The 17,149-nt window shown below is 33.5% G+C and overlaps 1 non-coding gene across 1 annotated transcript; it reads left to right on the forward strand.

Annotated features, from left to right (window-relative positions):
• The first annotated feature begins 2,191 nt into the window (after positions 1-2,191).
• On the forward strand, positions 2,192-2,273 carry TRNAS-GCU (transfer RNA serine (anticodon GCU)). The gene has a single exon. It is a non-coding gene; the product is annotated as a tRNA-Ser (tRNA).
• The last annotated feature ends 14,876 nt before the right edge of the window (positions 2,274-17,149 follow it).

Here is a 17,149-nt window from a genome sequence, read left to right on the forward strand (position 1 = left end):
CCCGTGTCGGAGGACGAGATTTATTGGTCAATTTGGGCGGGCGCCATTACAGCTGTAGCTAAGGTGACTGCCGCAAAGGAATCGAAACAAAAAGGCCGAGACCAGGTCCTTTATTACTGACGCAATACAAACGAGAGACAACTGTTTGCGAAGGCGTCGTAAAGTGACGGCGAAAAGCGTTTTCCGTTTTTGCCGGATACTCCCAATTTTCCGTACCAAAGAGCTTTTTACAGCACAAGTACCGAATAATCAATACGACAACTACCATACATATGTATGTACATACATGCATATATAAATACACGTTTATATGAAAAAAATGGTTATATAATATTAAGTAGAAACATTTACATGGCAAAAGGTCTGTTTGACTTCATTCACAAATTGTTATCAATTATTTTAATTCTATATGTCCAGAATCTCGGAAAAGCAGAATAAACGTATTACAGGCCACCAGTTTTTTTTATTTACAGGCAACATTATTTTTATTTTTATTTTTTATTCAATCAATCTATGTACACTCGCGATTACAGATCGTTCCAATGCGACGAGTGTACTATACAGATCAAGAAACACACCAAATTATATATTAATACATAATTCGAAATTATACATGACAACTATGGTTAAACACCGTATAAAATATGATCAACAAATAATTAAACAACAGTACGAATTTTTATATAATAATCATCCAAATGGTTAGGGAAAGCCAATTTTGCAGGAATCGTTTCAATAAAAATCAGAAAAATTCTGATAGGAAATGACTGACCTGGTCACAAACCAAGGTCTGGCCAGCAGCAAACCAGTGTGACTTGAACTCGTAACCACACTTACCATAGAAAGATATGCTAACCATGCTGCTGGTTATATTTAATGTTTCGCGAAATATTTCTTGAAATGAAGAGAAGTGGACTTCTGTCACTTTCATATATAACGGCTCGTACATATATGTATGTATGTATGTAAATTTTATACAATATCAATTTGATATTATGCATATATTCAATAGTGGTGACAAATATACGGTAGGTCGTCTATTTGGCGAAGAACCGTTTCAACAATGAAATCAAATAAATTGAGGAATTTTGATAGAAAACGATTGAATTGGTGTCATAAATATCCAGCACCGCAGAAATACCTCGAATCTCTCAGCCTTAAGGTGTATTAAAAAGGAAGAGATTTCGTTCTGGTCGCTTTCCTCGTGTCTGAGGGTCGTGACTTTCCCGTCTTCTAACCTCCATAATGCGGCCCGTCATACCCGCAGCTCGCAGTGATTCGGCAACTGTTTTCCCTATGGCAGCCCCTGACCTGGTCACTTCATATTGTTGGAGATCGTCCTCTTCTTCTGTTTCCCTCAACGCTTCCAGAACAGTCCAGGCTGTCCTGGTCTCGCCTCGCGATGCGTCCAAAGCACTGGAGGATACGCCTAATACATATGGAAGATAGCCTATACCTAATAAGGAAGAGTTACCTAATAAGTTTAAAAAATAATATGAGATGAAATCAATTTGATATACATAGTAGGTACTCGCTCAACGAATATAAATAATATAAGTCAAATAAAGTGTGAAAATTATTATTTATATTTAAATTTAACTATAATATTTCTATCGGCTATGGCACTTAGAAATATTTAGAAACATTCTTAAAAAAATCAACAAAAAACCAGGAAACAACACAATTAATATAGAAGTCCTAATGTATTTTTTTATGATTGAAAATCATTTTATCCAACCTAGATACTTTCTGTCTCACATTTAGTATATGCAACTTTTGCCATAAATTTATCAACTTTTGATAAATCGTCAGTAGGAACAAAAAAATAGTTACACATAAGAAAGTGAATAATCAAAATTTAAATTCTTTCGAGCACCTACGCCAACAATCGACATCATAATTAATTTACATATCATCGTTAAAATGTCAAAGTTGTTATTGAAATTGAGCAATTATAATTAATCGAATAAATTTTGGCTCGATACATATTTAGACAATAATTGGTGCGAGTGCACACCGTAAAACCGAAAACCCTTTTTATAAAATGTCAACGAACGCGTGTCTCGGTTTGTTTGAGCAGTTGCCGTCTGATGAAATATACATATTGTCAACGACGTCGTTTACATTGACATGTGTTTGTTTATTTTTTCGTCGAACTAAATTTACATGCTTTTTAATTAAGAAGGTACAAGACGAGGTGGCCGAGTGGTTAAGGCGTTGGACTGCTAATCCAATGTGCTCTGCACGCGTGGGTTCGAATCCCATCCTCGTCGAACTTTTTTCATCCATCACATCATACGTTATATAATTATTTTTACTAGACATTTTATCCAAAATGTCAGCCTTTATTGATGCTTATGTTCGGTGTATTTTAGTTTTTTAAATGATACGTACATTATATGCAAATTAAAACATCAAATGTGGACGTGAAAAAAATTTTTTTTTGCTTTTTAATTTGATAATGATTCAAATAAATTTTTTGTTACATTCAAGGCTATTATGTATATTTTTCAAGTTAATTGAAAAATTTGTTGAAGTCAAATATTTTCAATGTAGGAGAGGTCAGCTATTCAGCTAAACAAAATAAAATATCACAAATGTATGTATGTGTACATACATATGTATATACATAATTAGTACATCACAGATGGGATATACGATCTTTTCAGAAAAATATTTTTGAAAGGATTTGCATTAAACCTTTTTTTGCTTTATCTATAAATTCATATCACACCCCCTCACCAAGTAGCAGCAACTTATGTACATAATTATTATTTCAGTTTTGGAAAATCTTGTTGTATTCCATTAAGGGCCGGCTCAAAAGTGCAGCAAACTAGGTACGTGGCTAGGGGATCCGTGAGTCGCCCTCAATTTTCCTTTTTTTGGATTATAAAATTAAAAATATAAATAAAACAATTGCTTTTATTTGAACTTATAATACATTTTATGTATATACAACAAAACTTTTCTACTCGAATTAATAATACTGACTATAAAATACTAGGGACGCCATATACTCTCGGGTTGGGTTTGATTCCATTGCACGAAGACTACAGAAGGCAGAAGGCATCATTTTTAAATATTTTATTGCACTAGTAAAGCTATTGCATGCCAGTACATATGTAAATTGGTCGTAGTTTCGAGTCCTAGCGAAATACGCTGCTAGCTAGGTCTTGCATTCATTAAAAAAAACTGTTGTGACGGATCCAATAAATCGGTACCGGCAAATTTGAATTATAAGCATCTCAAATTTGTTGAATCTTATAAATCTTACAAATACATTAATGTATTTGTAAAAAATTGCTGTGTATCAAAAGTTTTTTGATTGTCTATAGATGTCTCTATTTCTTTTCTATGTACTGTCATGTTTGAAAAAAATGTTAGTAGGTACTTGCATAAGTATAAAAATAATATAACCATATGTGTCGCCTTGAGGTAATTCCTGCCATGACACATATGATGTAATATGTACATATGTAAAAATCAAATAAATAAAATAAAGGGATTTTACAAAAAGAATAATACGTCGTAGACGATTTTTTTCAAGTAATAACTATGTTATTAAAATTCGAGGAATTTCAAAGGCATTTTAATCGTAAGGCCATGTTTTTTTTCTATGGTAGCAGGCCGTTAAATTCCTACTAAGACTGTGGTTGACATTCAAAAATAGAAAAAGCTTTGCATTTTTCTATACTCAACGTGTCAATAAGTAAAATAATTTCAAAGAAAAGTGAAATAACTCTCTTTGTCCTTAAAGGGATCGTATCGAATGTTGATCGCGAAATAATGCAAGTGCGTATATCGAGTGCAGCGTGCACGACGAAGCGAGCATTTGTGCAGTTAAAGCGGAATGAATAAAATGCGATGGACAAATGTTTATGCGAAGAACCGTCGTCTTCGGGATCGAATTCCTGAAATACACTCGTCCTTTTATTTTTTCATCCCCGGCCAACTCTGCACTGCCGCTCGTTGAATTTTATGCTAAACATGCGCTAAAACACAAATCGGCTTTCTTTAGGAATTCAATTAATATTTATCGAATACTCACACACGCTCCACTGGCGATTATGTAAAGATGATGCGAACGAATCGATAGACATATTCGCGATCCGAGGTATCCAGCTGTGGCATCCATCTTTTTTGTCCCGGCCGAGACGACGGGAAGCTTTCACAGAAAGCGTACGCAGAAAGACTTAAGAGATAATTGCTGGTATTGGATATAAATACACATCACATCATTACTCTAATAAGTCGAATACATACATAGAACAATCCAGGGCAGGATAGGACTTAGAACAGCCAAAACCAATTTAAAAATGAAATCGTTTCGTATACAAATTAGCCTCGGTTGATTGGTCAATCAAAGCGCGAAATAGCACTATCAACGCACTCCCACTTAATTAAAAAAATGGGTGGGTACTGACTAATATTCAATACGATTTTTTAAACCAATCGAAAATACGAAGATTTAATCTGCGACGTTATTTTAAAAGTCAATTATGAAACTTAATGAAACTTTCGTCGGTTCAATTTTTCATTCGAAAAGTTCAACTTTAAAAACACCACGCAAAATTTTCTGTACGTTGACCTCGTATGACCGTTTTTATTTTGATTTTTTTTTCGATTCGATGTAAAATTTTTCGTATGAATAAATTTTAGTATCACCGAAGATATAAATAGGCCATTTATTGATTTGTTTTATTTTGGACGAGCCACTCTCTTATATCGATTGTGCGCCAGTTCGCGTCTGCTGCATCATCGGCTGCATTTAGAGATGCAGCGCACGCACGAGGCCATGCAGCAGCCGCCGGCCACAGGACGTGATTGATCGACCGTTTTTGTCTTCTGCAAGCACTTCAACTACCATCAATACAATGACTATATGCATACCGAATGCACGCAGTTGCAAAAAGTATCGCTGAATCAAACGCAGTCCGACTCTTTCGTCTCACATTTTCGTCATACGACATTTTTCAACATTACATTATGGTGAAATTCTTCAACTCAGCGTATAATGTTTGATATTTTAGGACGCAGCTCAAAATATAAGATCGCGAGGATTCTTATAAATGGAAAGAAATGAAAAAAAAGTATATTTGAAGGTCAGTGGCGAAACATCAAGATGAAGTAGAACGGACATAACGAATACATTCACTATAAAAGTGGTATAAATAAATCGTATGCCATTTTTCATATACATACATATGTATTATGCACGTGCATAGAAGTGCATTCCAAAAATAGTATGTGTTTCAGTGCATTTATGTAAATTCCGAATTGATTGGTATAAAACTAGTTTTCTATATGCTTTTAGATACAAGAAATTCATTCATCATTCAAGAATCCAATCCTCTTTGCAGTTCCACTAAAGAGTATATTACTCTAGATAAAGTTATTTGAAAATTAATTTAATTTTTTTTTTATTATAAAGTTATTTTTATTTATTTATTTAATATACTTGGGGGAGGCGGCACAGCCGATAGGCCCAAGGGGTTTGAATAAACATATTTTACAAATTATACATATGTGCAATAAAAAAATGAGAAAAATTAATATTTAAGAATTCATTTTCAAGCAAAATCCCAATAAAAAATATAGTTCACATTTACATACATACAACCCATGAACATAACTACATATGTACATATTCAATATTCAAACCAGTTTCTTATAAGATTTTAAAATGCTCGATAAACGATCACAATCAATGACACGATTTCATCATTAGCGAACGGTCAATTGAATTTCAACGTGTATAAACAATGAAACACTCAATGAGATTTATATTCTTCAATATTTATAAATCACACATACACACGTACTCATTTATTGTACAAATAGCAGATAGGAATGCCGTAATATAAATTGAAAATTAAAATAGTTTGTTAGTTGCTGGGACGCACCGTTCATAAGATGCGGTTAACTGTATTGTAAATCAAAGCGTTCGAAAGCTCGTTAACACCTTAATTGATATAATATGGAAGAGCACGACAGGGATAATTGACTTATCTGCAACATTGTACCTACCTGCTACTCTGAATCGTGTCGGACACGAATGGGTAACATTTATCAAGACATTTCAAACTAAAACCAATTATGAAACGATTTTGCTAACCGTCGAAATTACGACCGATAAGCGCTAATAATGTGCTTTTGCTCGGTTAATACAAATAAGCTGTTTATCGTATATATAATTACATTAAAAACATCCCCGTCCGTATGAATAATAATGTTAAAAACATTCAATAGAATTGAATTGTATTGTAAAATTAAATTACAATTTGGAGAAAAATAAAATTGTCAGTCAATTTTTGACCATGAGAATTTTAAACTTGTTTGTACTACAAATACAAACAATCCCTATTTATATTCATTTATAAGTAGGTTATGAACCAATATGGGTTTTAAAAAGCTGATTCCAACACAACATGACCGAGATCTGTTCAGTCAGTTAGTTAAAAAATATCAAATATAAAAAAGATAGCGTTCAAAAAGATAAATCTTATTATCTGCATGTTTTTATATATCGATGGATATGTCCATGATATAAAGATAAAGGAAATTTTTCACCAACATACATATACATATACCTACATATGTATCTATGTATATTATAAATTAGATATACGTACACATACGGCAGGTATTTGTATATAAATGTTTATTTTACATTCTCACAGAAACATACAGATGCCACAAGCTTACGTCAGCCTATAAGTTTTTATATTTTTTATTTATCTAAATTGGCACACATACATAATCATATATAAACGAGAAAGCAGTATAGTGAGACAAAAAATAATAAATATAAATAAAAATATAATATTCTATGTACAGTGAGCACCACATGGTTTGATGATTTCAAAATTTTTAAATAAATTTGAATGAAAACGTGGTGGAAAGAGTCAATCATTTCAGATATCTTAGTGATTCGGGTGAAAGCAATCTGGAAAATCACGCTAAACAAATATAGAAACAAACGGTGGAGGTAAAATAATAACTAAAAGAAAACAAAAATATAGAAAGTATATTGGAAAAGAAGAATTAAAAAAATCTTCTAGTTTAAGGAAGAATATAAATATATTTACATATAAATAAACTTTCAAAAGATGAAAGGTACGTAATTTTTGACTGGTTACAAGAGAAAATCAACTAATAATGAAGATACTGACGGTAATTCGAGTAAAGATAGTAGGAATATAAGCGACAGGGAAGGAGGAAGTTGAAATATCAAGACAAGAAAATACGATTTATTCTATTTTTTTTTTCAATGGGATTCATAACCAGCAGCGTGGTCTAGTTGTGGATGTTGAATTATTTCGTACTTGATGTTCGCAAAGTCTCGCTGTTGGCCAGACCTTGATTTGTCTAGGTCGATCGTTTCTTATCAGAATTTGCCAATTTTTCTGATTTTTATTGAAACGATTCCTGTAAAATTGGCGTTTCCTTCCCAATTTTCTGTTGCGAACCTTTAGTTATTGTTATATCTTAGGTTTCGCCAAATTGCTCACCATAGATGTCTCTGTGGTTGTTTATCGAATATAAAATTGGTATTGTTACATGAAAGTTATTCATCGTTATTGATCGTATTAATACGATGTTTGTAATATATGTATACTGACCATGGATGTCAGATATTTAGATTTACATGTATCTATGTAATAATTATGTGGACCAGGAAGGCGCATTTGGGGTTTACCTGTTAAGCCTTCCTGGTATATTTGTATATATGTATGTGAAAAATATGTATGTAAAATAAATAAAATATTTAAAATAAGTGCTATTATACATAGATGGCTTGGAAAGAAGAAAAGACAATATCGATTTATATACGACTGACCTAATAGTTCAATTTTGTGGTCAGGGGTTCTATCCAGTGGTGTAGTGCTAAATAAAAAGGAACCAGGGTGGTGTTTATTTTTATGCCCCCCCCCCCGCTCTTTTTTCATCACTTAAAAATATGTATCCTAATATTGGTAGTTCAAATATTTATAAAAAAATCAAATGCTAATTAACAAATATTCTTGGTGAAATTATGATAAGTAACATAACAAATAAAAGAAATCAAAAAATTTAGAAAATAAATTGGAAAAGAAGAATTACAAAAATCTTCAAGTTTAAGGAAGACTTCTACGTTGTTTTTAAAAATATTATGGTTTTCAGAATTTATTACATTGTTGGGAAGATTATTTCAAACTTTAACTACTCTGTTTGAAAAGAAGGAATCTCTGATCAATTTATTCGATTTTTCTTTTTGGAGTCTGAGAATGTGACCTCTAAGATGGGTGTTTTCATTGAACGTAATGAGTTTGGACGTAAGACGATTATTTATTATTTTAAAGACATCGATTAAGTCGCCTCTTATTTTTCTCGACTCAAGTGTTATTAATATAAGCCAAAATATTTTTTAATTTTACTCATAAAATAATTAAAAAATGAGCCAGGGCAGCGACCTGGCTCAAAAAGAAGTACCAGGTCGACGACCTGCCCCAACCTGGCCCGACTACACCACTGGTTCTACCGCGTACGCTGCAGATCAGACCTTGGATATGCGACTCCAAAGTCAATAGTTTCCTATCAGAGTTTGCCAATTTATCTAATTTCATTTAAGCGGTTCCAACAAATTGGCAACCCTTTCTCAAAAATTCGAGGTATTCAGCATCTAGATTCTCACTGATTAGAAAATGCTGCAAAAATTTATCCATTGATGGCTCTATGGCTGTTAACCCATTGAATTGAACCAACGCTGATCGGCTTTTTGCCAATAAGTCCATGGGCCTGAAAAACTACAAAGTAAACAAGAATACTACCCGCTAAGCCTTTCCAGGTAGCATTGAAAATGGATCGAGTAATCCGTGTCATTCATTTGTCAACGTTTACAAAGACTGGTTTACACCGGAATTTCTGAATTTATAACCATAGCAGAAATCCCTAACTGCTGAGTATTTTAGATTGTGGCTTGGCATCTAGATTATGAGCATTATATTTTAACAACAATGAAGAAGATGGAACTAGTTTTGGAAAATACATTAATTAATAGACTTATTTTGGTTATTTTATATTGTTGCAAGATATATTAGAGAGTCTAAACACATCTTCACAAAACTCGAGATCCTCGGCGTTAGTTAAATAGGATAGTGATCTAGGGTTTGTTTGGATTAGCTACAACTTTTATATATTTTTTTTTTTTTCGCTACGCTGGAGATGGGGAATCTTCGGAAGACAGCCTACAGCCCGAACTTCAGGGTAGTGCCGGATTTGTACCGGCTAAACCCTACCCCCAACCTCCACTCTCTGGGACTTCCGTGTATTACTTCAAATATCTTTTATAGCTGCCCTTTGTTGGATTGCTAAATAATTCTAGTTAGAAATGTTGGCGAAATTTTCAGCGTGGCGGGGTCTCAACAGAACAGACGTCAGCACTCAAAGGGTTAACCCCTTGAAGAAAGCGAACTTTTAATTGAATATATCATTGGATCGATTCACTTGTACAATACAATCATAAATAAGAAAAATATTCAGTTGAAATGTCATTGCCTTCAAGATTTTCATTTTTACCCAGTTTGAGGCCCACGCAATAGTTTTTCAAATACAAATTTTTCAAATAGCAATATATCTACATAGACGTCAATAGATTCTAATAAGAATCCAGTATGAAGATAATGCAGGTTCATTATGTAGCAAGAGTCGTCGTTTCGTAGAGTCAGCTCGTCATACCATTGGTGGAATTTAAATTGAACACACGCATCTTGACTTCCGGTGTCCCATAATTAAACACTCGCTCAAGTGCACAAATGGAGGCGTGTCATCCGACGCGCTAATTGGTTGCCTCACCGCCAATCATAACGTGATGCGAGCTAACCACGCCCTCGCCCCCGCCATCACGCACTGCATTAACACATAGAAAATGCAATTTCAATGCATTTAAAATAATCGATAGGTACCTTGACTTGTGGTCTCATAGTTCAAACCAATCAAAGTTGGAATCGCTGGAGCTAAACAAACTGAACGATGTAGCGAGCTATCAAACAGCCTTTGTTGGAAATGATTAGATCGAACTCGCCGATTCGAATCGAATCCAATAAGTGTAAAGCCTCAAGACAATCGGTTATGTGATTCTTAATCTAAAATTGATTATCTCTTTTTAAAACGTACATATTTAAATCGTTTCGATTCGTAGGTATTATTTATGTATTCATATAAGAAGTTGCTATGTCATTCGTGGATTAGATACATATATACAGTGAATTGGGAAGGAACCTAATTAGAATTCAATGGATCCACAGACAAAAAAAAAATAATGGCCTCTTCCATATCCATATGTTGTATACAAAATTATCATATATTATATAGGGACACTTGAGCCACTTTTTTAAATAAAATTTGCCTAATACCAAAATTTCGAAATTGAAAAATGTTTATATGTTTGTATGTAGATAAATACATTACTGTAAACATTGCTTATTTATTTATTTTAAAAAACAGAAACATACAGCATTACAACGTCAATATATTACAATGACACCAAAAAAATTTCTCAAGATTAATAACAACAATGAAAAAAAAACACAAAGAAGAGCATTGAATAATGGTAGATATGGGATACTTGTTTTATGCCCGTTGAAATTTCAACGGGTGGTTTTGGAAACAAATTGATACATGATTAAAAATAAATATTAATCGGAAGCGGAACTAAAACAGAAATCGGGAATCGGAACTGAAACAGAGATCGGTATCCGGAACTGAAAGGAATCCAAAACCGGAAATGAAAAAGGAATCAGAATCTAGAACTGAAAAAAAATCGGGATCCGGAATCACACACACACACACACACACACACACATAAACACACACACACACACACACACACACACACACACACACACACACACACACACACCACATACACACACACACACACACACACACACACACACACACACACACACACACACACACACACACACACACACACACACACACACACACACATAAACACAGATTACCGTCTTTATATATATATATAATATGTACCTATAAATAAGAAAAATGATCAAACAATGGAAAATTAAAGCAAGAAAAGGAACATTGTAAAGGATCATATGAGGGGTAGATCTATGTATATAAAAAGGAATTACAAGAATAATTGGTAGAACAGAGAATAATGTGAAATAGTGAAGTATGTATTACGGAGAGGTGTGATTGAACATTGGGATAGGATCTTAATTAACAAATCAATTATTTAATTGCTTAAACAAAGAAAATAAGTTTTCCTCCTAGATTACAAGAAAACCAAACAAGTAGGAATGGATTTTTTTTGGAATATTAACATGTATGTACATATGCGATTGAAAGGATTACAAACAGTACTAGCAAATTCCAGATAACTTCTTACAAACGAATTTAAAAGCATGGCAACAGTACTATTGGATTTATAGGGCTGGGATAGTCTAAAAATGAAACCCAAATTCCTATATGCCTTGCTTAGGAAATATCTGAATAAGAAGCAGTCGACAGAATGTTAACCTTTGAAATTTCCATTATAAGTATGCTAAAATTCTAACTGGAATCCAGTAAGACCTAAAAATAAATTATACCATTTCAGACTATCTATTGAGACATATGCGTTGGCTTATTAGTTTCAGTTCAGGGTTTTAACGATTTAGTATGTTGTAACAACGTTTTAATAGCTTAGATATGTATTTCATCACTTAATTAATAAAAATAAAATGAAAACGTTACTCATGAAATGTTTTATTAATTTCACGAACTGCTACGCGGTCCTGAATTATGTATTATGACGTCACGAAAAAAAATGGCACACGATCAAATGATAAATACTTTATTATGATTGATTTATTATCAGGCAACGTTTTTTTTTCCGGAACCTATTTATTTCGAATGAAAAACGCGAACATTCCGATCATACGTGAGTGACATGACGACGGCGACTTTTAAAGTTCAATATTTAAATGCATTTTTTACTCTCGAACTTTGAATATTTATTACTACATTGTGAATTATTACACTGTACTCCTACAGTGTGCACTGACTACCAAAAATAGTTAAAAATGTTTTATTTTTGTCAACTTGAATTGTTCAGAATTTACGATCACAATCGTTGTCAGCTATAAAAAGTAATTTATGTGAATTGTCGTTAGGTAGTTCTTACATTTTATTATAAATTTATTGAGAAATCGTATAGATACTAAAATTAAACAGAAGCTATTCAATAACCAAAATACTGTAAAATAGAAAAAAAAAATGTAATTTAAAGTAGATATCTATCCGCTATTTTCTTCAAAAAACAAAAGGAATAACATAATATTGGCATATTACAATTTTATTTTAAGATACTTATATGCAAAACCAAAGTACATCATTAGGTTAGATTTTATTTTATTTTTCTAAATATCAAAATATCAAAAGATTTTACATGTTGAGATGCCCTGCGTTTGAATAATAATAATTATTTTTCATTATTTTTATTTTAATAAACATATACCAGTGACTTCACAGGTTAACACAATATGACACTGTGGCCAGATAATACATATATATATATATATATATATATATATATATATATATATATATATATATATATATATATATATATATATATATATATATATATATATATATATATATGAGTTCGGTCTTTCGTGTCATGCGGGGAAGACGTGCTTCTGCGTTCTTCCCGCTATTACTCGCTTAAACCCGGCTATTGCACGAAATTTAATCTAAAAATTTAACCATCTAATCACTTATTTTACTAATTGCATCCTAGTATAATTTAAGTGTAAAAATAAACAGACGATCGGCCGTTAACAGCGTTTTTAATATCAGTGATTGCGAAAAATATTGTGTTAATTTTGTGTCAGTTACAAAAGCGTATACGAACGAGATACATCTCCCTACCTGAATACAAAAAAAATAAGGGTCCCTGCTCGCCAGTCAAAATTCGGTCCCACAGAAGCAATAAATCTTCCACATAATTGCTTTCAGACAAAAATTTTTAACGAACTTTACTTAATAGAATAATAGCAAACAGAAACGGTGTTTCCCAACTGTCTAATAGTTCTTTTTCATATTTAATTTATATTAAAGTAATTCGTGTAATTTTATATTCTTTACTAAATTTATTATTAAAATATTAAATTGCAAACCGCACTCACATATATAAATCCGTTGTCTCCAAAGAGGCGTCTCACGATAAAGATCTGTAAAAAAGTAGTATAACAATTGCTAATCTATTATTATCATAACTAACTACTTTCACTTACAAAGTAACCCTGTTAAATGGCATGTAATAACTCATAAGTGATCCAAGTGATACCTAGGATGACTATCTGTCAAAGCTGACCACAGAGAAGAGTCTATGGCGGTAAGAACTCACTCCTTGAATGGAAATCTCTCTCAAGTACCGCCTTTTTCTCAACACATCTTGGATAAATGCGAGAAAAATAATATCCAAACCTCCAACAAGGTAAGAGTGACGATGGATGATAGCTTAGCTAATAGAAACCTGTATTTAGCCACGTACAATGTAAGAACGTTATCGAGTGAAGGAAGTGTGCTTGCATTAGAGAATGAATTAGAAAATATCAAATGGGATATAATAGGACTTAGTGAAGTAAGACGAAAACAGCAAAACCAAATAATCCTAAAAAGTGGTAACTGTCTCTACTGGAGAGGGCTACCAAATGGTAGAATAGGAGGAGTAGGGTTTCTTATCAATAAGAGAATAGAAAGAAATATTATAGAAATAAGCGACATATCGGAACGTATATGCTATATAGTATTAAGAATCTCGAGCAGGTACACTTGTCAAATCTTCCAAGTGTACGCCCCCACATCTAGCCACCCAGACGAGGAAATAGAAGACTTCTACGAAAAAATACAGGACGCATACGATAATAGCCGTCACCACTTTAAAATAATCATGGGCGACTTTAACGCAAAAATAGGACAAAAGGCAAATACTGAAAGAGCAGTAGGCAATTTTGGTACCGGCCAAAGAAACGACAGAGGCGATCGCCTCATAGAATTCGCAGAACACAACAGGCTCTTTATCACTAATTCATTTTTCAGGAAAAACACCAACAATAAGTGGACTTGGGAGAGTCCTAAAGGAGACAGAAACGAGATCGATTTCATCCTAACAAATGCCCTGCACTCCGTTAAAGACGTTAGTGTTTTAAGTAAAGTAGATATAGGTAGCGATCACAGATTAGTCCGTGCCAAGATGGCCATTAATATAAATTGCGAACGTAGGAAATTAATAAAAGGATGCAGTAACTCTCCAGATTTCGCTCAACTAAGGTCTAGGAAAAAGGAATTCGAACTCGAACTTGGAAATCGATACGGGAAATTAAACCCAGAAGCAGACATCGAGGAATTGAACACTGTAATTAGTTCGGTTCTAACCTCAACAGGTAAGAAATTAGGTGGATTCAGGAAACAGATTAAATTAAGCAAAATTTCAGCGGAAACAAAAAACCTAATTAAGCATAAAAGGAATTTAGATAGGGATAATAATAAGCAAGAATACAATCTAGTAAATAAGGAAATTAAAAAGAGAATAGTCAGGGATGTCAGGGATTTTAACAGCAAGCTAATAGAAAATACCATTAAGAATAACCGTAGCCTGAAAAAGTGCAAACAGGATCTTTTCTTAGGCAAAAACCAAATGATCGCAATCAGATCAGAGAGCGGAGTAATAATTAGGAATAGAGAAGAAATCATAGACAGAGTTTACACGTTCTATGCAAAACTATACGAGAACGACAACGGCCAATTCCCCGCTCTGGAATCGACACACGGCCAAAGGGTTCCTGCAGTATTGCCTAGCGAAGTAGAGGCCGCGCTAAAAACTGCAAAGAACGGTAAATCCCCAGGGGAAGATAATATTCCCATTGACTTACTAAAATGTGGCGGCCCCCCCCTAATTAATATCTTAGCTAGGCTTTTCAGCAAATGCATCCAGAACCAAGCTATACCAGAAGGATGGAATAACGCAACTATCATTTTAATACACAAAAAAGGCGACAAAAGCGATATCAAGAACTACCGACCCATTAGTCTACTTTCAGCGGTCTACAAGCTCTTCACGAAGGTTATTACAGAAAGGCTGAAGAATATCCTCGACGAGAACCAACCTATAGAGCAGGCAGGGTTTAGGGCAAATTTCAGCACAATGGACCACCTCCAAGTAGTTGGCGAACTAATCGAGCGCGCCAACGAATATCAACGGCCATTGTGCCTAGGTTTCGTCGATTATGAGAAAGCCTTCGATACAGTTAGTCATAATGCAGTACTTAACGCTCTAAAAACACAGGGAGTGCCGGAACCCTATGTGGGACTGTTAGCTGCAATATATAAGAATGCCACAGCTTCGGTTAAAATTTTTTCAGGTACAGATAGATTTAGCATAGGAAAAGGAGTAAGACAAGGAGATACAATCTCGCCCAAGTTATTCAATGCGGTGCTTGAGGGAGTTTTCAGGAAATTGGATTGGGATACAGCCGGAGTAAGCATCAATGGTCGCTTTTTGAGTCACCTTCGGTTCGCAGACGATATAGTTTTAGTAGCTCGTGATTCAGCTGACCTACTTATCAGACTAACACAGCTGGACAGGGAAAGTAGAAAAGTAGGATTAAAAATTAACGTAGATAAGACTAAACTAATGTTCAATAGTTATTGCATGCCTGATAGCATCCCCTTAGATGATAAACCAGTAGAAGTAGTAAATAATTATTTATATTTAGGTCAAATAATTGACATGTCTGGTAGTAAAAATGAAGAGATAAAGAGACGTATGAAATTAGGGTGGAGTGCATTTGGACGGATGAATGCTGTTTTTAAATCAAAAATGCCACTCTGCCTGAAGAAAAGGATCTTTGATCAATGCGTTTTGCCAGTGATGACGTATGGATGTGAAACTTGGACACTGAACGCCAAGATGCAAAATAAAATCCAATGCACTCAAAGAAGTATGGAACGCTGTATGCTTGGCATAACGAGGAAAGACAGGAAGCGGAACACGTGGGTGAGAAATATGACAAGGGTAGTGGACATAGTGGATAGAGTGAAGAGATTGAAATGGCAATGGGCGGGTCACGTAGCTAGGAGGATGGACGAAAGGTGGACAAAAGAAGTGCTTGAATGGTACCCGAGAGAAGGCAAAAGAGTAAAAGGAAGACCGCAAGGAAGATGGGTGAACGAAATTAGGAAAATGTGCGGAATGAGATGGATGAGTGTTGCGCAAAACAGAGACGAGTGGAAGCGTGTTGGAGAGGCCTTCATCCAGCAGTGGATGGCGAATGGCTGTAAATGATGATGATGATGATATATATATATATATATATATATATATATATATATATATATATATGTAGGTAATACACATAATAAACAAGAATAATACACATTTTACCTACATATAAAATATAAAAAAAAAACACATTTCATTTTATTTAACAAAATTTCACATGCTACCCAAAATATTTAAAGAAACAAAAAATAAATAAGAAAATAAAAATAAAATTGAATAAAATTTCATAGGTTTAAATTTAACTAAATTAATAAAAAAAAAACATTAAAAAAGTGAATAGATTGTTTGTAGAAGTTCAAGCACAAAAATTCGTTTATTTTATCGAGGTAAGCCAGTTATCAATAGAATTTTTGTTATTAATCCACAAGAATAGTCGAAATATGATTTTTTTAAGTGGAATCTTATTTAATTCTCATATAAAGACAATTTTATATATTATCCCTATTAATTAAATTCAGATTCGTGTAAATACGAGTAAATCCTAGTACGAGCTGTTAGCTCACAATTTTACCGATTTAAAATTCAACACACTTCCAATTAACCCTTTTAAACGAAAACAAAAAATAGTGTGACCAGAACATTATTCCAATAAACATGTTTCAATAGAAAATACTCATTATAAAATAGTATTAAGTGGGAAAAAATCCCAAGTGGAAATACGTACTTATGACTTGGTTTGAACTGGACGACTACTTTGAAAGATTTGAAAGCTGAAAAGTACTACAAATGAAAGATAAAATACCCCACTATAGATTCCAATATTCATTTTGAACAGGAACTTTACAGATTTTGAGACATCGACCGAACAACACC

Source organism: Arctopsyche grandis, chromosome 10 (assembly GCF_051622035.1).
Source record: "Arctopsyche grandis isolate Sample6627 chromosome 10, ASM5162203v2, whole genome shotgun sequence".
Lineage (NCBI taxonomy): Eukaryota > Metazoa > Arthropoda > Insecta > Trichoptera > Hydropsychidae > Arctopsyche > Arctopsyche grandis.